At 36.8% G+C, this 7627-nt stretch overlaps 1 pseudogene; it reads right to left on the bottom strand.

Annotated features, from left to right (window-relative positions):
* Nucleotides 1-451: 451 nt before the first annotated feature.
* On the bottom strand, nucleotides 452-570 carry LOC112481197 (annotated as a pseudogene).
* Between the last annotated feature and the right edge of the window lie 7057 nt (nucleotides 571-7627).

The raw sequence follows: 7627 nt of genomic DNA, 5'->3' as shown, positions 1-7627 counted from the left end.
TAGATTTAATATAAATAATCTAAACCATTAAAAGGCTGTTTCTGCCTAAATCAATAAGCAAAATTAATATCCCAAAGGTTAAAGTTAGAAAGGTGGATCCGAGATAGGTCATTTAAAAACAGTAAAAATGAATAAATAAAAACAGAAAAAAGAAATTAAAATATTTAAAAATTAATACCCAGTAAGAGAGTTAGAAACAAAATTGAGTAAGTATGATATAAAGTTTCAATAATAAAATTACCAATATTTGATTAAATGAAACTGTGAATAGACATTAGACATATAAGAAATTTTCCATTGCTATATTCTTTTTCATCTTGTAGAGAACTGAACCAAGCACAACAAAAGATTATTTTTATTTATTTTTATTTTTTGGGTGAGGCAACCCTTGGCTGACTTCACAGATTGCATGGACTTTGACAGTTTACAATCTCTTATTTTTTATTTTTTACATCTACAGCACCTGGTCTTCCTAGATGGTCTCCTATCCAAGTACTAACCAGGCCCAACTTTGCTTAGCTTCTGAGATCAGATGAAATCAAGCTTGTTCAGGGTGGCACAGCCATAGACGAAAGATTATTTTTTATTCTCATTGATCTATCATAGACTTTTTTTTTGTGATTCTGTGGATAAAAACTGATTATATAATAAGATGTATATTCTTGGCTTTTAATTTCTCTGCAAACTTGTATGTTAACTTAATATTATTGTGAGGGTCAGGAGGCAGACATATATAAAGCCCGTAACTGGGTAACATTGACCAGAAATAGTTAATCTTGATATAAACTGTTAAAACATCATTGGGTTATGTTCACCAGGCTTTTGGTGAGCTTGATAAGTATTTCCAGGAACTCTGGTTTAGTTTAGTGTAATGGTGAAAGTGAATATTAAGGCTGGAAATAGATCTTTTTTATGTATCATTATTAGGTACTAATTTTCTCATTTGGATTAGTATTGAGCTAACTGGAAGAACAATATCATTCATAGTATTTTTTATTTTTTTGACAAGAGAATAACATATCCACATAGGAACAACTCCATTCCATTTACAGAGCTTACCAGAGAATAGAGATTCTGCAAAAGAATTTGACCCTGTTCCTTAAATAAGGTACTATCTAGACTTGCTGGGATGATCACTTTGTAAGTTATAGGAACGTTTAATCACTATATTGTACACCTAAAACTAATATAATATTCTATATCAAGTGTAATTGAAAAAAAAATTTAAAGCTTTAACTTGAAGGGGTAGATAGCTCTGAAACGCATCATTTATTAAGCTCTGAGGCATATTCTGAAAAGAGTGTGAACAGGGCTCAGCATAACAAAAGGCCAGGTCTGGCCTGGGAAGAGGCTGAGGACCTGATGCTACAATCAGGAAAATGTTTCTGCTTATGAATGTTAATTAAGGCTCTAAAGTCTCTGAGATTCAATGTCTGTCTTTGGGAGGTGGGGTGTCAAAAGTTACCCATCGGATGATTAGGATTAATGAGAAGACATATTGTCCTTACAATGTCTGGAGCCTCCAGAAGGACAGGACTTGGAAGTGAATGCTCACTCTAACATTTCTATTAGACTTCCTGCTAAAGTCTTTGTGATTATTTAGATGGAATAACCCATTCACTGTGTCTCACTGATATAAGGCAAGAAGGAGTTAGACCCTAGAGCCAGCTTTCTAACCAAGATTCAAAATCCAGAAGTAATAAAAGAAATGAATAAAACAAACCAGGACTCCTAGGAGAAATGGTTGCTTCCAGGCCTGGGACAGGAAAAATATACTATGAGCCTGGAATGTCTTGTGGAGACAGTAGGTAAAAAAATACTAAAAAAAAAAAGAAAGGGATATGTTGGTATGTTGAAAGGACACAGAAGCCCACCTGAAAGAGCTGCCAGTGGCCAAAGGCGAAATAATTTGAGCAAGACCATAAGTGATGACAGTGTTGGATTATAAACCATAGAATAAAATAAATGTCCATGAATCCATAGTGATATAAATACATGATTGAGTAAATAAATGAGTGAAGAGGAACAGAAATGCAATTAATAAATTAGGAGGAGTGAGGGAAATGAAAAATTATCATTAGGCAAACACCAGAGTAATATTGTTGCAGGCAAGATCCATCTATCAATGCTAAAATTAGTGAGCAAAAGCTTAAAGAGAAACAGGATACCTACTTAGTCTCAAAATATCTCTGCGCAAAGGTATTTATGAATTACAAAGGGAAAAATATTTTTATTACTGTGGAGAAATCTGGAAGACACCATCTTAACCAAGAAATCAAGGTTAATATCATCAGTAATGCAACACATTAACATCATGTACCCCTTGCTGAGATGGCCCAGGAAGGGCACAACATCACTTCTGTAGTGTTCTTGCTAAAATGCGTAATCTCAAATGAATCATGAGAAAGCATCAGACAAATCCGAATTGATAGGCATTCTACAAAATCACTGAGCTGTACTCTTCAGAAGTATCAAAGTCATGAAAGACCAAGAAAGGCAACTGGCTAGAGGACACTAAGGAGAGAGATCAACAAAACGCGATATGGGATCCTGGATTGGATCTTGAGTCAGATAAATCTGGTGAGATTTGAACAAGCTATGCAGTTCATTTAACACTGTTGCATTGATGTCAATGCCTTGGTCTTGAGCATCATACTATGGCTCTGTGAGATGTTAGGAAAAGCTAAGCGTAGGGCACATGTAAACCCTCTGTATTATTTTTGTGATTTTTCTGAAAATTTGAAATAATTTCAAAATTAAAAGTTTTTAAAAATCTAAAAGAATAAACTTTTCTTCTAATTGACTTTTAAAAACAATATTAATATAAGAAGCACTTATAAATGGGAAGAACAAGAAATTCAGTGATTTCTGAAACTATTTTTCTGCTTCTTGTACTTTAAATATGTAGTTCTTCAAAAAAATGTTTCTTGGCAAAGCTGTAATAAAAAATCGAATTTAACTATGAGTTTAATTAATGGTCTTGTTACTATGTTATAAGAAGTAAGTATCTTATAAATAACTTTAAAGTTTTGATATCAGTTATATAATTACACAAGAAAATATTTATAATCAAGATGTGTCTTTGGATAAATTAAACTGACTTAACAATTTTTATTTAAAAGCAGTTCTATTATCTTCTCTCTGACTTCCACTATATAAAAATGTTTATATAACATTCCAGGTTATGAAAGTCTTGAATTTATTTTCTCATGAAAAGCTTAATTAATTTGAATTTCCTAAGTTTCCTCTATCAGTTATTTTGGTCAAATAAATTAACACCACTTTATAAAATTGCAAAATTATGTGTTCAACTACATTACTTGATAATATGTAATGTGTTTATAAAAGATTAATTTTTATGATTCAACAAATGGCTTAAAATGTCAACTTAAATTATAGTTTCTAGATCCTTAGTTAGTTTTCAGACCTTAAGCCAATATAAATTAGAGTTAACTAATAAATAATCTGTGGACAACATAATTTTAATATACCTATGCACTTATTTAGCTCTTTACATGATAGCATCAATTACCAGATTTTAAAAAAATGTACAAATGCCCTTAACTTAAAAATAGATATTTATTTTTGCAATGAATCTTCTTTAACACCTCAAGTTAGTACTTGAGAATATCCTATCTGGAATATAAAACAGTCTATATAACTTGAGACTTTGATGCTAGAAGCTGGGTTTTGGGATAACACAAGGGCATTTAAAATAGTATGCGATGTCAGGAAGCCTGTAGTAATCAATTGGAGGTATTCAAGAACAAAATTAATTTTGTATTTTACTGTATTTACTTTATTAGAATATCAAAGGAGAGATATGTCTCCCAGTGTGTAAATATCAATAACCTCTCTTCTGAAAGCAGGTACTGCACACCTTGGTGGTGAGGGAGGAACTTGGTATAACATTTGTGGGGAGCCATTTGGAGATATTTATTCTAACTGGTTATTGAATATGCTGGTCTTAGTGGGGTGCAAGCTGCAGGAGAAAAGCACGATATTTATTCATAACCCTACCTTTCTTCCATGTTAAGTTGAATCTCCAGTTTCTAAACTCTAATGAAACCTTGGCTAGATCCAATAGCTTTTCTAGTCACTTTCAGTCATTAGTGACTTTTCCAGGTATTAACAAGTTTGGTCCAATTTCACATCAAATCTTTAATCTCACTCAATTTAAACTTTCTCCCCAACTCCTGGCTCAGTCCTGACTCAGGCTCAGAAACCTGAAACCCAGAAAGGGGGTTCTGATTGGCTTTTCCCTCTTTCCCCCTTGTTCTGTTCCTCTCTCTCTCCCTTACTCATTCTGTGACGTCTGGCTCCCTGAGGGGCTGGCTCAGGTGGGAGAAGGACAGGCACAGGGTGGAAAAAGTCTTTGGGGGACTGGGATAGCTATAATCTGGCTATGGTGCCCTCTGGGTGTGGCTGAGCTGGGAATTCACGACACGCAATGATAGAGATACTTGAGAACACTGAGGGCCGCAACTCACCACCAGTCACACTCAGGCTGCGACGATGTATTTGAGTGTGTCTATTTCACAGTGTCCACAGACCTTCTCTCCTATAGTGCACACACTCTAGGAGGTGATCAGCTTCCCATGAATGTTAGTGTCACCTGCTACCCTCCTCCCAGACCCAGGTCTTCCCTCTGGTCCAAGACACCAATACTGATGATCCTGGTTCTCTTTGCCTAACTCCATCTCGTACAGTGAATTCTCGTCTGGGTTTCTTGTCTGTCCCTGCAATCTGCCTCCTTTGAGGCTCCCCCAGCCATCAGACATTTCTCTATGTATGAATCCCAGGGCCCTTCAACCCTTATGGAAAGAAATAGCTATGACTAGATAGGAGAAGTGTCATTCTGTCTCCCTCACCTGCAACATCGGAGCTCCCGTTGTTGATGGAACAGGATCCTGTATGTATTCAATATGACAATGCATTTATTTAAGCTGAAGCACTGCTTAAAACTTAGAAACCTCCAGAAATATCATTCAAGACCCTCCATATTCTGGCAACGGTCTATCTTTACAATCTTTCCTTCCCTTCGCACATACCTGTTGTCCAACACCAAATCGCATCCCCATCCCTGATGTGTCTCATGCTCTGTTGATGTGTCATGAACAGCCTCGTCCTCCCATGCTTGTTCCTCAAGTCTGAAATGCTGCAGTAGACAGCCATACATAGAATGAAAATCCTCTCATTCCAGAGGCCTATAGCACTTTGACTGAACTTTGGTATAACCCTTGTTTATTCTTGCCACAAATATTCATTGAATGAAATTATTAAAAGTCAATATAGCATAGTGGCAAAGAACACTGGAGTAACATTGCCTGGGTCCACATTGCCACTTGTTAGTTGTGTAAGCTCTGGCATGTTACTTCGTCTTTCTGTGCCTCAGTTTCCTGATATGTAAAAACCAGGATAACAAAATACTGCCCTTTGAGGGATATTATGAGAATTAAATTCATTCATTCATGCAAAGCACTTAGAATAGTGCCTGCACAAGTAAGGACTCAGTAAGTTTTAGTTATCGTTATATATTTTATGTTTAAAATATAGCACAGCACTCATTCCATTAAGTTGCCTCCCGGTCACTTTCTCTGGGTCAGCATATAGGACAAATACAAAAGCTTAACATCTGACTCCGATCACACTGAGCCTGACAGGCTTTCTTGAAGCATGCTTTGACACCTTCATTTTTAACAATTTTTATCCAGCAGAGAATCGTCCTAGAATACATGAGCTGGACACTTTTTTTGTCCTGACTGCATCAAGTTTTCTTGGCGTCAATTCTCATTGAATGGTGACTATTTGGAACTTACTACACACCAGGGCTCTGCTAGGACTGGATATGCCATTATGAGCAAAACATATGTGATCCTGTCCTCAATACAACTTCAGGAAGACAAACATTAAATACATATAAAAAATGCACAACTAAATATACAACAAAACTACGGTAAGTGCTTGAAGAAATCGAGTGGAAAGGAAGCAAAACAAGAAGCACCTAATTTACGTTGGGAGGTTAGTGAAGATCCATTTAAAGAAGGGATGTTTAATCATAGACCTGAAATATCAGCAGGTTTAGCCAGGTGAGGAGTGACAGGAAGAATCTAGGTGTGTGCAAAGGCCAGAAGGAAAGGAAAAGCTTGTTGACATCAAGGAAATGGGCCTCAGCCTAGGGAGAGAGATGAGACCTGAGAGGGAGGTGGGGCCAGATCACGTGGGGCTCATAGGCCACATCAGGGATCTGCGATTCTATTCTAAGTATTGGAAAGCCACTGAAGGGTTTTATGCAGTGGAGTGATGTTGGTTGCACATCTTTAGAAGATTGCTCTGGCTGCAGTGTGAGGTATGGGATTGAAAAGCAGTGAAAATAAGTGAATTTCAGTCCCCTTGCAACCTCAGAGGTATCTCCCAAAACCTATTACTAAACAACAACAACAAAAACGTGAATCACAAGAGAATGCATTCAGGTTGATTCCATTTATATAAAGGTCAAAAAATAGGCAAAATGGAGCAAAACATTAAAGATCTGTACATATCTGTTACAAATATAAAGAAACACGAGAAAACAGTTATCTCAAAATTCAGGATAGTCGTTACTTCTGGGTGACGTGGCAGAGTTTCTGTTGTAGAAGGGGCATATGGGAGGCTTTAAGGGCATTTGGAAATATTCTATTTCTTAAGCTGAATGGTGGGTACATGAATATTTATCCTTTAAACTGTTCATTTACATTATATTTACTCTTCCCTATGTGTGATATATTTCATGGTAAATATTTAGGTTACCTAACTCCAAAAACTTTTGCGAAATGTTAAAATATGAAAAAGTTGAGTGATGAATGTGTAAGTGCACGTTATATCACTTTATTTTTTCTATTTACCTGAAATACTCCAATAATAATAATAAATAACAAAGAGAAATGATGTAATAACAAATAACAAAAGGAAATAATAATAAATAACAAAGAGAAAATAGCTCTCAAGAGGGAGAAAGGAGGGAGAGCAGAGGTTGGGCGACATTGCACGACTCCAAGGACCCCTTCCTATTGTAACCTGTTGAGCAGGTAGAGTGTGCTCAAGGGGTGTGCTTACATAGGCTACAACGTAAATGTTGCCTCCTGGAGCTCTGCAATGCAATGGCCTTGCCACTAGAGGAAGCTACTGCAGAAGTCTACACTGTAGATAACAATGACTTGGGCCAAGATAGTGGCAGTGGGGGTTGAGAAAAATAAGACATTCAAGTTACATTTAGGAGGTAGAAGAGAGGACTTGATAACAAACTGGATGTTTCAGTGTATCAAAGGGAGGAGAGACACATCTGCTCTGCATCGTTTGGCTTTTCACAAAATGCAGTTCCAAGAGCTGGGAGTCTGCTGGGTCACAAATGCTTCACAGATGCTAATAATGCCTCACTTGAAGACTTTGAAACTTTGATACAACTCTCTCAGCGTGTGGTTTTTCCATAATCACCCCAAAGACCTTTGAATTCTGTTTTCATGCTAGATTCCCCAACAGCAACTGCCGAACAGCTGTGGAGGGAGTGCGAAACAGAGAAGAGACTCCGGTAGCACCCCAGAGGCTGACCGACTTAAAATACTTATAGAACTTCACTTGCATATTCATT

This window comes from Pteropus alecto, unplaced genomic scaffold (assembly GCF_000325575.1).
Source record: "Pteropus alecto unplaced genomic scaffold, ASM32557v1 scaffold335, whole genome shotgun sequence".
Lineage (NCBI taxonomy): Eukaryota > Metazoa > Chordata > Mammalia > Chiroptera > Pteropodidae > Pteropus > Pteropus alecto.
This window is presented reverse-complemented; position numbering and strand designations above follow the sequence as displayed.